The 12,344-nt window shown below is 48.8% G+C and overlaps 22 non-coding genes across 22 annotated transcripts; 8 read left to right on the forward strand and 14 right to left on the reverse strand.

Moving 5' to 3' along the window:
• Positions 1–221: 221 nt before the first annotated feature.
• Positions 222–292, forward strand: TRNAG-GCC (transfer RNA glycine (anticodon GCC)). The gene has a single exon. It is a non-coding gene; the product is annotated as a tRNA-Gly (tRNA).
• Positions 293–363: 71 nt separating this feature from the next.
• On the reverse strand, positions 364–435 carry TRNAW-CCA (transfer RNA tryptophan (anticodon CCA)). Its single transcript has one exon. It is a non-coding gene; the product is annotated as a tRNA-Trp (tRNA).
• A 236-nt stretch (positions 436–671) lies between these two features.
• TRNAN-GUU (transfer RNA asparagine (anticodon GUU)) lies at positions 672–745 on the reverse strand. Its single transcript has one exon. It is a non-coding gene; the product is annotated as a tRNA-Asn (tRNA).
• Positions 746–1,890: 1,145 nt separating this feature from the next.
• On the forward strand, positions 1,891–1,961 carry TRNAG-GCC (transfer RNA glycine (anticodon GCC)). Its single transcript has one exon. It is a non-coding gene; the product is annotated as a tRNA-Gly (tRNA).
• A 71-nt stretch (positions 1,962–2,032) lies between these two features.
• On the reverse strand, positions 2,033–2,104 carry TRNAW-CCA (transfer RNA tryptophan (anticodon CCA)). The gene has a single exon. It is a non-coding gene; the product is annotated as a tRNA-Trp (tRNA).
• A 228-nt stretch (positions 2,105–2,332) lies between these two features.
• On the reverse strand, positions 2,333–2,406 carry TRNAN-GUU (transfer RNA asparagine (anticodon GUU)). The gene has a single exon. It is a non-coding gene; the product is annotated as a tRNA-Asn (tRNA).
• A 1,145-nt stretch (positions 2,407–3,551) lies between these two features.
• Positions 3,552–3,622, forward strand: TRNAG-GCC (transfer RNA glycine (anticodon GCC)). The gene has a single exon. It is a non-coding gene; the product is annotated as a tRNA-Gly (tRNA).
• A 71-nt stretch (positions 3,623–3,693) lies between these two features.
• On the reverse strand, positions 3,694–3,765 carry TRNAW-CCA (transfer RNA tryptophan (anticodon CCA)). Its single transcript has one exon. It is a non-coding gene; the product is annotated as a tRNA-Trp (tRNA).
• A 236-nt stretch (positions 3,766–4,001) lies between these two features.
• Positions 4,002–4,075, reverse strand: TRNAN-GUU (transfer RNA asparagine (anticodon GUU)). Its single transcript has one exon. It is a non-coding gene; the product is annotated as a tRNA-Asn (tRNA).
• A 1,161-nt stretch (positions 4,076–5,236) lies between these two features.
• On the forward strand, positions 5,237–5,307 carry TRNAG-GCC (transfer RNA glycine (anticodon GCC)). Its single transcript has one exon. It is a non-coding gene; the product is annotated as a tRNA-Gly (tRNA).
• Positions 5,308–5,378: 71 nt separating this feature from the next.
• Positions 5,379–5,450, reverse strand: TRNAW-CCA (transfer RNA tryptophan (anticodon CCA)). Its single transcript has one exon. It is a non-coding gene; the product is annotated as a tRNA-Trp (tRNA).
• A 236-nt stretch (positions 5,451–5,686) lies between these two features.
• TRNAN-GUU (transfer RNA asparagine (anticodon GUU)) lies at positions 5,687–5,760 on the reverse strand. The gene has a single exon. It is a non-coding gene; the product is annotated as a tRNA-Asn (tRNA).
• Positions 5,761–6,921: 1,161 nt separating this feature from the next.
• Positions 6,922–6,992, forward strand: TRNAG-GCC (transfer RNA glycine (anticodon GCC)). Its single transcript has one exon. It is a non-coding gene; the product is annotated as a tRNA-Gly (tRNA).
• Positions 6,993–7,063: 71 nt separating this feature from the next.
• On the reverse strand, positions 7,064–7,135 carry TRNAW-CCA (transfer RNA tryptophan (anticodon CCA)). Its single transcript has one exon. It is a non-coding gene; the product is annotated as a tRNA-Trp (tRNA).
• A 228-nt stretch (positions 7,136–7,363) lies between these two features.
• Positions 7,364–7,437, reverse strand: TRNAN-GUU (transfer RNA asparagine (anticodon GUU)). Its single transcript has one exon. It is a non-coding gene; the product is annotated as a tRNA-Asn (tRNA).
• A 1,145-nt stretch (positions 7,438–8,582) lies between these two features.
• TRNAG-ACC (transfer RNA glycine (anticodon ACC)) lies at positions 8,583–8,653 on the forward strand. Its single transcript has one exon. It is a non-coding gene; the product is annotated as a tRNA-Gly (tRNA).
• Positions 8,654–8,724: 71 nt separating this feature from the next.
• TRNAW-CCA (transfer RNA tryptophan (anticodon CCA)) lies at positions 8,725–8,796 on the reverse strand. The gene has a single exon. It is a non-coding gene; the product is annotated as a tRNA-Trp (tRNA).
• Positions 8,797–9,032: 236 nt separating this feature from the next.
• On the reverse strand, positions 9,033–9,106 carry TRNAN-GUU (transfer RNA asparagine (anticodon GUU)). The gene has a single exon. It is a non-coding gene; the product is annotated as a tRNA-Asn (tRNA).
• Positions 9,107–10,267: 1,161 nt separating this feature from the next.
• TRNAG-GCC (transfer RNA glycine (anticodon GCC)) lies at positions 10,268–10,338 on the forward strand. Its single transcript has one exon. It is a non-coding gene; the product is annotated as a tRNA-Gly (tRNA).
• A 71-nt stretch (positions 10,339–10,409) lies between these two features.
• On the reverse strand, positions 10,410–10,481 carry TRNAW-CCA (transfer RNA tryptophan (anticodon CCA)). Its single transcript has one exon. It is a non-coding gene; the product is annotated as a tRNA-Trp (tRNA).
• Positions 10,482–10,717: 236 nt separating this feature from the next.
• On the reverse strand, positions 10,718–10,791 carry TRNAN-GUU (transfer RNA asparagine (anticodon GUU)). The gene has a single exon. It is a non-coding gene; the product is annotated as a tRNA-Asn (tRNA).
• Positions 10,792–11,952: 1,161 nt separating this feature from the next.
• TRNAG-GCC (transfer RNA glycine (anticodon GCC)) lies at positions 11,953–12,023 on the forward strand. The gene has a single exon. It is a non-coding gene; the product is annotated as a tRNA-Gly (tRNA).
• Positions 12,024–12,344: the final 321 nt, after the last annotated feature.

Here is a 12,344-nt window from a genome sequence, read left to right on the forward strand (position 1 = left end):
TCATGCCCTGATAACCACAACTCTAGTACCAAGCCAGTGACCTCAGCAAATGCAAAGACATTATTACTTATAGTCTCCTGCATCTGATTCTTGCCATCATCATGTGAAACGTTGGCGTTATCATGTCTGCTGCGCACACTTTGTTCATATGTGTACAATTTAAGTGTGTGAACCTGACCACTGTCTTGGACAGAGCTCTTGCTGTGAACACACCATGTGAAGCATTGGTGGTTCAGTGGTAGAATTCTCGCCTGCCACGCGGGAGGCCCGGGTTCGATTCCCGGCCAATGCAAGGTTGCTTTCTTTTGACTTTGTTTTCGAAATGATATATATGAACTCAGTGGGGAATAAAATGGTAAGCAGTGACCCCGACGTGATTTGAACACGCAACCTTCTGATCTGGAGTCAGACGCGCTACCGTTGCGCCACGAGGTCCTTACACTTTCAGCCTTCGATGCCAGATGAACAAATGCTGTGGGCCTTTTGACTTATTTTCCTCTGCTTATATGCCTACGGTTGTATTACAGGGCTTGGCCTTTTGTTTTCTATCCTAATTATTGAAATTGACTGCAGGTGCAGTGAGAACGCTGAGGATTGAACTATTCAGGGAAAGGATCGCACGCAGGAAAGAGCAAAGGTACGTATCTGTGTTTCATGCAGACAAAAGGCTACGTCCCTGGGTGGGCTTGAACCACCAACCTTTCGGTTAACAGCCGAACGCGCTAACCGATTGCGCCACAGAGACTATTGACTGTATACATTTCCTGAGACTCAATATATGTCTTGACATGTGTGCGCCTGCCTGGAGCTTGTATTATATAAGGCGTCTTTATGCCATACAGCATTTGTCATTTGCTTAGTGTCTTGTTACTGTTGTAATTTATGATGTGTAGACTACTGTCTAATGGTGTTAGAGCCAGTATTACTACCGGTCACAGTGCATGAGACTCATACATGACTTTTTTCTTTGCCTGCTTAGCGTAGCTCCCTGCTCCTCTGTTTGCGTGCTACCAGCCCGTGAGGCGTGTGTCTTGCCCATCCCATCTTCACTGTGTTATGTTGGACTTGTCTTCTCTGTGAGCAGAGTCTCCTTCCCAGAGCAGGTGCTTTCTCTGAACTTTTGGCTTGTAAGACTGCTGGGAAAGGCCCTCCCTAGCCCCTCAGTCAGATAGATACATTTACCTGCAGAGCTCAGCTTGGGAGAAAGAGATTAGGCAGAGAGCACATAGGGGAAGGCCCACAGAGCACACTTTATTTTACATAAAAGCTCGGGCTTGTGGGAGGACAGGGACATGAGGGTTCTCATGGAAAGAAATCCCAGGAGTATTGATGGCTAGGCCCTGAAACACAACAATCCCGGAATGGCCAGGCACAAGATGCCTCTGCAATAGGCCTGACCCTAGGCTTCCGGAGTTCTTGATCTCCAGAGGCTCCAGTGATCTAAGCCCGACCAGGGCGCGTTGGGATGGCGTTAGGGACGCGTAAAGGGGCGCAGGGCGCAGAACTCTGCCCGTTTCACCCCAGCATTTTGGGGAGGACACAGAATCTGGCAAAGCCAGTGGGAAGGATTTTCCAGGAGGAGAGTTCAGTGACATGATCTGAAACACAATAGTGCTGGTGATCTGGCGGGTGCATTCTGTGAGCCACTTCTGTCAGGAGCAGCCTGCCATCATGCCCTCATAACCACAACTCTAGTACCAAGCCAGTGACCTCAGCAAATGCAAAGACATTATTACTTATAGTCTCCTGCATCTGATTCTTGCCATCATCATGTGAAACGTTGGCGTTATCATGTCTGCTGCGCCCACTTTGTTCATATGTGTACAATTTAAGTGTGTGAACCTGACCACTGTCTTGGACAGAGCTATTGCTGTGAACACACCATGTGAAGCATTGGTGGTTCAGTGGTAGAATTCTCGCCTGCCACGCGGGAGGCCCGGGTTCGATTCCCGGCCAATGCAAGGTTGCTTTCTTTTGACTTTGTTTTCGAAATGATATATATGAACTCAGTGGGGAATAAAATGGTAAGCAGTGACCCCGACGTGATTTGAACACGCAACCTTTTGATCTGGAGTCAGACGCGCTACCGTTGCGCCACGAGGTCCATACACTTGCAGCCTTCGATGCCAGATGATCAAATGCTGTGGGCCTTTTGACTTATTTTCCTCTGCTTATATGCCTACGGTTGTATTACAGGGCTTGGCCTTTTGTTTTCTATCCTAATTATTGAAATTGACTGCAGGTGCAGTGAGAACGCTGAGGATTGAACTATTCAGGGAAAGGATCGCACGCAGGAAAGAGCAAATCTGTGTTTCATGCAGACAAAAGGCAACGTCCCTGGGTGGGCTTGAACCACCAACCTTTCGGTTAACAGCCGAACGCGCTAACCGATTGCGCCACAGAGACTATTGACTGTATACATTTCCTGAGACTCAATATATGTCTTGACATGTGTGCGCCTGCTTGGAGCTTGTATTATATAAGGCGTCTTTATGCCATACAGCATTTGTCATTTGCTTAGTGTCTTGTTACTGTTGTAATTTATGATGTGTAGACTACTGTCTAATGGTGTTAGAGCCAGTATTACTACCGGTCACAGTGCATGAGACTCATACATGACTTTTCTCTTTGCCTGCTTAGCGTAGCTCCCTGCTCCTCTGTTTGCGTGCTACCAGCCCGTGAGGCGTGTGTCTTGCCCATCCCATCTTCACTGTGTTATGTTGGACTTGTCTTCTCTGTGAGCAGAGTCTCCTTCCCAGAGCAGGTGCTTTCTCTGAACTCTTGGCTTGTAAGACTGCTGGGAAAGGCCCTCCCTAGCCCCTCAGTCAGATAGATACATTTACCTGCAGAGCTCAGCTTGGGAGAAAGAGATTAGGCAGAGAGCACATAGGGGAAGGCCCACAGAGCACACTTTATTTTACATAAAAGCTCGGGCTTGTGGGAGGACAGGGACATGAGGGTTCTCCTGGAAAGAAATCCCAGGAGTATTGATGGCTAGGCCCTGAAACACAACAATCCCGGAATGGCCAGGCACAAGATGCCTCTGCAATAGGCCTGACCCTAGGCTTCCGGAGTTCTTGATCTCCAGAGGCTCCAGTGATCTAAGCCCGACCAGGGCGCGTTGGGATGGCATTAGGGACGCGTAAAGGGGCGCAGGGCGCAGAACTCTGCCCGTTTCACCCCAGCATTTTGGGGAGGACACAGAATCTGGCAAAGCCAGTGGGAAGGATTTTCCAGGAGGAGAGTTCAGTGACATGATCTGAAACACAATAGTGCTGGTGATCTGGCGGGTGCATTCTGTGAGCCACTTCTGTCAGGAGCAGCCTGCCATCATGCTCTGATAACCACAACTCTAGTACCAAGCCAGTGACCTCAGCAAATGCAAAGACATTATTACTTATAGTCTCCTGCATCTGATTCTTGCCATCATCATGTGAAACGTTGGCGTTATCATGTCTGCTGCGCACACTTTGTTCATATGTGTACAATTTAAGTGCGTGAACCTGACCACTGTCTTGGACAGAGCTCTTGCTGTTAACACACCATGTGAAGCATTGGTGGTTCAGTGGTAGAATTCTCGCCTGCCACGCGGGAGGCCTGGGTTCGATTCCCGGCCAATGCAAGGTTGCTTTCTTTTGACTTTGTTTTCGAAATGATATATATGAACTCAGTGGGGAATAAAATGGTAAGCAGTGACCCCGACGTGATTTGAACACGCAACCTTCTGATCTGGAGTCAGACGCGCTACCGTTGCGCCACGAGGTCCTTACACTTGCAGCCTTCGATGCCAGATGAACAAATGCTGTGGGCCTTTTGACTTATTTTCCTCTGCTTATATGCCTACGGTTGTATTACAGGGCTTGGCCTTTTGTTTTCTATCCTAATTATTGAAATTGACTGCAGGTGCAGCGAGAACGCTGAGGATTGAACTATTCAGGGAAAGGATCGCACGCAGGAAAGAGCAAAGGTACATATCTGTGTTTCATGCAGACAAAAGGCAACGTCCCTGGGTGGGCTTGAACCACCAACCTTTCGGTTAACAGCCGAACGCGCTAACCGATTGCGCCACAGAGACTATTGACTGTATACATTTCCTGAGACTCAATATATGTCTTGACATGTGTGCGCCTGCCTGGAGCTTGTATTATATAAGGCGTCTTTATGCCATACAGCATTTGTCATTTGCTTAGTGTCTTGTTACTGTTGTAATTTATGATGTGTAGACTACTGTCTAATGGTGTTAGAGCCAGTATTACTACCGGTCACAGTGCATGAGACTCATACATGACTTTTCTCTTTGCCTGCTTAGCGTAGCTCCCTGCTCCTCTGTTTGCGTGCTACCAGCCCGTGAGGCGTGTGTCTTGCCCATCCCATCTTCACTGTGTTATGTTGGACTTGTCTTCTCTGTGAGCAGAGTCTCCTTCCCAGAGCAGGTGCTTTCTCTGAACTCTTGGCTTGTAAGACTGCTGGGAAAGGCCCTCCCTAGCCCCTCAGTCAGATAGATACATTTACCTGCAGAGCTCAGCTTGGGAGAAAGAGATTAGGCAGAGAGCACATAGGGGAAGGCCCACAGAGCACACTTTATTTTACATAAAAGCTCGGGCTTGTGGGAGGACAGGGACATGAGGGTTCTCATGGAAAGAAATCCCAGGAGTATTGATGGCTAGGCCCTGAAACACAACAATCCCGGAATGGCCAGGCACAAGATGCCTCTGCAATAGGCCTGACCCTAGGCTTCCGGAGTTCTTGATCTCCAGAGGCTCCAGTGATCTAAGCCCGACCAGGGCTGTGCCCGACCAGGGCGCGTTGGGATGGCGTTAGGGACGCGTAAAGGGGCGCAGGGCGCAGAACTCTGCCCGTTTCACCCCAGCATTTTGGGGAGGACACAGAATCTGGCAAAGCCAGTGGGAAGGATTTTCCAGGAGGAGAGTTCAGTGACATGATCTGAAACACAATAGTTCTGGTGATCTGGCGGGTGCATTCTGTGAGCCACTTCTGTCAGGAGCAGCCTGCCATCATGCCCTGATAACCACAACTCTAGTACCAAGCCAGTGACCTCAGAAAATGCAAAGACATTATTACTTATAGTCTCCTGCATCTGATTCTTGCCATCATCATGTGAAACGTTGGCGTTATCATGTCTGCTGCGCACACTTTGTTCATATGTGTACAATTTAAGTGTGTGAACCTGACCACTGTCTTGGACAGAGCTCTTGCTGTGAACACACCATGTGAAGCATTGGTGGTTCAGTGGTAGAATTCTCGCCTGCCACGCGAGAGGCCCGGGTTCGATTCCCGGCCAATGCAAGGTTGCTTTCTTTTGACTTTGTTTTCGAAATGATATATATGAACTCAGTGGGGAATAAAATGGTAAGCAGTGACCCCGACGTGATTTGAACACGCAACCTTCTGATCTGGAGTCAGACGCGCTACGGTTGCGCCACGAGGTCCTTACACTTGCAGCCTTCGATGCCAGATGAACAAATGCTGTGGGCCTTTTGACTTATTTTCCTCTGCTTATATGCCTACGGTTGTATTACAGGGCTTGGCCTTTTGTTTTCTATCCTAATTATTGAAATTGACTGCAGGTGCAGTGAGAACGCTGAGGATTGAACTATTCAGGGAAAGGATCGCACGCAGGAAAGAGCAAAGGTACGTATCTGTGTTTCATGCAGACAAAAGGCTACGTCCCTGGGTGGGCTTGAACCACCAACCTTTCGGTTAACAGCCGAACGCGCTAACCGATTGCGCCACAGAGACTATTGACTGTATACATTTCCTGAGACTCAATATATGTCTTGACATGTGTGCGCCTGCCTGGAGCTTGTATTATATAAGGCGTCTTTATGCCATACAGCATTTGTCATTTGCTTAGTGTCTTGTTACTGTTGTAATTTATGATGTGTAGACTACTGTCTAATGGTGTTAGAGCCAGTATTACTACCGGTCACAGTGCATGAGACTCATACATGACTTTTCTCTTTGCCTGCTTAGCGTAGCTCCCTGCTCCTCTGTTTGCGTGCTACCAGCCCGTGAGGCGTGTGTCTTGCCCATCCCATCTTCACTGTGTTATGTTGGACTTGTCTTCTCTGTGAGCAGAGTCTCCTTCCCAGAGCAGGTGCTTTCTCTGAACTCTTGGCTTGTAAGACTGCTGGGAAAGGCCCTCCCTAGCCCCTCAGTCAGATAGATACATTTACCTGCAGAGCTCAGCTTGGGAGAAAGAGATTAGGCAGAGAGCACATAGGGGAAGGCCCACAGAGCACACTTTATTTTACATAAAAGCTCGGGCTTGTGGGAGGACAGGGACATGAGGGTTCTTATGGAAAGAAATCCCAGGAGTATTGATGGCTAGGCCCTGAAACACAACAATCCCGGAATGGCCAGGCACAAGATGCCTCTGCAATAGGCCTGACCCTAGGCTTCCGGAGTTCTTGATCTCCAGAGGCTCCAGTGATCTAAGCCCGACCAGGGCTGTGCCCGACCAGGGCGCGTTGGGATGGCGTTAGGGACGCGTAAAGGGGCGCAGGGCGCAGAACTCTGCCCGTTTCACCCCAGCATTTTGGGGAGGACACAGAATCTGGCAAAGCCAGTGGGAAGGATTTTCCAGGAGGAGAGTTCAGTGACATGATCTGAAACACAATAGTGCTGGTGATCTGGCGGGTGCATTCTGTGAGCCACTTCTGTCAGCAGCAGCCTGCCATCATGCCCTGATAACCACAACTCTAGTACCAAGCCAGTGACCTCAGCAAATGCAAAGACATTATTACTTATAGTCTCCTGCATCTGATTCTTGCCATCATCATGTGAAACGTTGGCGTTATCATGTCTGCTGCGCACACTTTGTTCATATGTGTACAATTTAAGTGTGTGAACCTGACCACTGTCTTGGACAGAGCTCTGCCTGTGAACACACCATGTGAAGCATTGGTGGTTCAGTGGTAGAATTCTCGCCTGCCACGCGGGAGGCCCGGGTTCGATTCCCGGCCAATGCAAGGTTGCTTCCTTTTGACTTTGTTTTCGAAATGATATATATGAACTCAGTGGGGAATAAAATGGTAAGCAGTGACCCCGACGTGATTTGAACACGCAACCTTCTGATCTGGAGTCAGACGCGCTACCGTTGCGCCACGAGGTCCTTACACTTGCAGCCTTCGATGCCAGATGAACAAATGCTGTGGGCCTTTTGACTTATTTTCCTCTGCTTATATGCCTACGGTTGTATTACAGGGCTTGGCCTTTTGTTTTCTATCCTAATTATTGAAATTGACTGCAGGTGCAGTGAGAACGCTGAGGATTGAACTATTCAGGGAAAGGATCGCACGCAGGAAAGAGCAAATCTGTGTTTCATGCAGACAAAAGGCAACATCCCTGGGTGGGCTTGAACCACCAACCTTTCGGTTAACAGCCGAACGCGCTAACCGATTGCGCCACAGAGACTATTGACTGTATACATTTCCTGAGACTCAATATATGTCTTGACATGTGTGCGCCTGCTTGGAGCTTGTATTATATAAGGCGTCTTTATGCCATACAGCATTTGTTATTTGCTTAGTGTCTTGTTACTGTTGTAATTTATGATGTGTAGACTACTGTCTAATGGTGTTAGAGCCAGTATTACTACCGGTCACAGTGCATGAGACTCATACATGACTTTTCTCTTTGCCTGCTTAGCGTAGCTCCCTGCTCCTCTGTTTGCGTGCTACCAGCCTGTGAGGCGTGTGTCTTGCCCATCCCATCTTCACTGTGTTATGTTGGACTTGTCTTCTCTGTGAGCAGAGTCTCCTTCCCAGAGCAGGTGCTTTCTCTGAACTCTTGGCTTGTAAGACTGCTGGGAAAGGCCCTCCCTAGCCCCTCAGTCAGATAGATACATTTACCTGCAGAGCTCAGCTTGGGAGAAAGAGATTAGGCAGAGAGCACATAGGGGAAGGCCCACAGAGCACACTTTATTTTACATAAAAGCTCGGGCTTGTGGGAGGACAGGGACATGAGGGTTCTCCTGGAAAGAAATCCCAGGAGTATTGATGGCTAGGCCCTGAAACACAACAATCCCGGAATGGCCAGGGACAAGATGCCTCTGCAATAGGCCTGACCCTAGGCTTCCGGAGTTCTTGATCTCCAGAGGCTCCAGTGATCTAAGCCCGACCAGGGCGCGTTGGGATGGCATTAGGGACGCGTAAAGGGGCGCAGGGCGCAGAACTCTGCCCGTTTCACCCCAGCATTTTGGGGAGGACACAGAATCTGGCAAAGCCAGTGGGAAGGATTTTCCAGGAGGAGAGTTCAGTGACATGATCTGAAACACAATAGTGCTGGTGATCTGGCGGGTGCATTCTGTGAGCCACTTCTGTCAGGAGCAGCCTGCCATCATGCCCTGATAACCACAACTCTAGTACCAAGCCAGTGACCTCAGCAAATGCAAAGACATTATTACTTATAGTCTCCTGCATCTGATTCTTGCCATCATCATGTGAAACGTTGGCGTTATCATGTCTGCTGCGCACACTTTGTTCATATGTGTACAATTTAAGTGTGTGAACCTGACCACTGCCTTGGACAGAGCTCTTGCTGTGAACACACCATGTGAAGCATTGGTGGTTCAGTGGTAGAATTCTCGCCTACCACGCGGGAGGCCCGGGTTCGATTCCCGGCCAATGCAAGGTTGCTTTCTTTTGACTTTGTTTTCGAAATGATATATATGAACTCAGTGGGGAATAAAATGGTAAGCAGTGACCCCGACGTGATTTGAACACGCAACCTTCTGATCTGGAGTCAGACGCGCTACCGTTGCGCCACGAGGTCCTTACACTTGCAGCCTTCGATGCCAGATGAACAAATGCTGTGGGCCTTTTGACTTATTTTCCTCTGCTTATATGCCTACGGTTGTATTACAGGGCTTGGCCTTTTGTTTTCTATCCTAATTATTGAAATTGACTGCAGGTGCAGTGAGAACGCTGAGGATTGAACTATTCAGGGAAAGGATCGCATGCAGGAAAGAGCAAAGGTACGTATCTGTGTTTCATGCAGACAAAAGGCTACGTCCCTGGGTGGGCTTGAACCACCAACCTTTCGGTTAACAGCCGAACGCGCTAACCGATTGCGCCACAGAGACTATTGACTGTATACATTTCCTGAGACTCAATATATGTCTTGACATGTGTGCGCCTGCCTGGAGCTTGTATTATATAAGGCGTCTTTATGCCATACAGCATTTGTCATTTGCTTAGTGTCTTGTTACTGTTGTAATTTATGATGTGTAGACTACTGTCTAATGGTGTTAGAGCCAGTATTACTACCGGTCACAGTGCATGAGACTCATACATGACTTTTCTCTTTGCCTGCTTAGCGTAGCTCCCTGCTCCTCTGTTTGCGTGCTACCAGCCCGTGAGGCGTGTGTCTTGCCCATCCCATCTTCACTGTGTTATGTTGGACTTGTCTTCTCTGTGAGCAGAGTCTCCTTCCCAGAGCAGGTGCTTTCTATGAACTCTTGGCTTGTAAGACTGCTGGGAAAGGCCCTCCCTAGCCCCTCAGTCAGATAGATACATTTACCTGCAGAGCTCAGCTTGGGAGAAAGAGATTAGGCAGAGAGCACATAGGGGAAGGCCCACAGAGCACACTTTATTTTACATAAAAGCTCGGGCTTGTGGGAGGACAGGGACATGAGGGTTCTCATGGAAAGAAATCCCAGGAGTATTGATGGCTAGGCCCTGAAACACAACAATCCCGGAATGGCCAGGCACAAGATGCCTCTGCAATAGGCCTGACCCTAGGCTTCCGGAGTTCTTGATCTCCAGAGGCTGCAGTGATCTAAGCCCGACCAGGGCTGTGCCCGACCAGGGCGCGTTGGAATGGCGTTAGGGACGCGTAAAGGGGCGCAGGGCGCAGAACTCTGCCCGTTTCACCCCAGCATTTTGGGGAGGACACAGAATCTGGCAAAGCCAGTGGGAAGGATTTTCCAGGAGGAGAGTTCAGTGACATGATCTGAAACACAATAGTGCTGGTGATCTGGCGGGTGCATTCTGTGAGCCACTTCTGTCAGGAGCAGCCTGCCATCATGCCCTGATAACCACAACTCTAGTACCAAGCCAGTGACCTCAGCAAATGCAAAGACATTATTACTTATAGTCTCCTGCATCTGATTCTTGCCATCATCATGTGAAACGTTGGCGTTATCATGTCTGCTGCGCACACTTTGTTCATATGTGTACAATTTAAGTGTGTGAACCTGACCACTGTCTTGGACAGAGCTCTTGCTGTGAACACACCATGTGAAGCATTGGTGGTTCAGTGGTAGAATTTTCGCCTGCCACGCGGGAGGCCCGGGTTCGATTCCCGGCCAATGCAAAGTTGCTTTCTTTTGACTTTGTTTTCGAAATGATATATATGAACTCAGTGGGGAATAAAATGGTAAGCAGTGACCCCGAAGTGATTTGAACACGCAACCTTCTGATCTGGAGTCAGACGCGCTACTGTTGCGCCACGAGGTCCTTACACTTGCAGCCTTCGATGCCAGATGAACAAATGCTGTGGGCCTTTTGACTTATTTTCCTCTGCTGATATGCCTACGGTTGTATTACAGGGCTTGGCCTTTTGTTTTCTATCCTAATTATTGAAATTGACTGCAGGTGCAGTGAGAACGCTGAGGATTGAACTATTCAGGGAAAGGATCGCACGCAGGAAAGAGCAAAGGTACGTATCTGTGTTTCATGCAGACAAAAGGCTACGTCCCTGGGTGGGCTTGAACCACCAACCTTTCGGTTAACAACCGAACGCGCTAACCGATTGCGCCACAGAGACTATTGACTGTATACAGTTCCTGAGACTCAATATATGTCTTGACATGTGTGCGCCTGCCTGGAGCTTGTATTATATAAGGCGTCTTTATGCCATACAGCATTTGTCATTTGCTTAGTGTCTTGTTACTGTTGTAATTTATGATGTGTAGACTACTGTCTAATGGTGTTAGAGCCAGTATTACTACCGGTCACAGTGCATGAGACTCATACATGACTTTTCTCTTTGCCTGCTTAGCGTAGCTCCCTGCTCCTCTGTTTGCGTGCTACCAGCCCGTGAGGCGTGTGTCTTGCCCATCCCATCTTCACTGTGTTATGTTGGACTTGTCTTCTCTGTGAGCAGAGTCTCCTTCCCAGAGCAGGTGCTTTCTCTGAACTCTTTGCTTGTAAGACTGCTGGGAAAGGCCCTCCCTAGCCCCTCAGTCAGATAGATACATTTACCTGCAGAGCTCAGCTTGGGAGAAAGAGATTAGGCAGAGAGCACATAGGGGAAGGCCCACAGAGCACACTTTATTTTACATAAAAGCTCGGGCTTGTGGGAGGACAGGGACATGAGGGTTCTCATGGAAAGAAATCCCAGGAGTATTGATGGCTAGGCCCTGAAACACAACAATCCCGGAATGGCCAGGCACAGGATGCCTCTGCAATAGGCCTGACCCTAGGCTTCCGGAGTTCTTGATCTCCAGAGGCTCCAGTGATCTAAGCCCGACCAGGGCTGTGCCCGACCAGGGCGCGTTGGGAGCGCGTTAGGGACGCATAAAGGGGCGCAGGGCGCAGAACTCTGCCCGTTTCACCCCAGCATTTTGGGGAGGACACAGAATCTGGCAAAGCCAGTGGGAAGGATTTTCCAGGAGGAGAGTTCAGTGACATGATCTGAAACACAATAGTGCTGGTGATCTGGCGGGTGCATTCTGTGAGCCACTTCTGTCAGGAGCAGCCTGCCATCATGCCCTGATAACCACAACTCTAGTACCAAGCCAGTGACCTCAGCAAATGCAAAGACATTATTACTTATAGTCTCCTGCATCTGATTCTTGCCATCATCATGTGAAACGTTGGCGTTATCATGTCTGCTGCGCACACTTTGTTCATATGTGTACAATTTAAGTGTGTGAACCTGACCACTGTCTTGGACAGAGCTCTTGCTGTGAACACACCATGTGAAGCATTGGTGGTTCAGTGGTAGAATTCTCGCCTGCCACGCGGGAGGCCCGGGTTCGATTCCCGGCCAATGCAAGGTTGCTTTCTTTTGACTTTGTTTTCGAAATGATATATATGAACTCAGTGGGGAATAAAATGGTAAGCAGTGACCCCTAAGTGATTTGAACACGCAACCTTCTGATCTGGAGTCAGACGCGCTACTGTTGCGCCACGAGGTCCTTACACTTGCAGCCTTCGATGCCAGATGAACAAATGCTGTGGGCCTTTTGACTTATTTTCCTCTGCTGATATGCCTACTGTTGTATTACAGGGCTTGGCCTTTTGTTTTCTATCCTAATTATTGAAATTGACTGCAGGTGCAGTGAGAACGCTGAGGATTGAACTATTCAGGGAAAG

This window comes from Lissotriton vulgaris, chromosome 1_1 (genome assembly GCF_964263255.1).
Source record: "Lissotriton vulgaris chromosome 1_1, aLisVul1.2, whole genome shotgun sequence".
NCBI lineage: Eukaryota > Metazoa > Chordata > Amphibia > Caudata > Salamandridae > Lissotriton > Lissotriton vulgaris.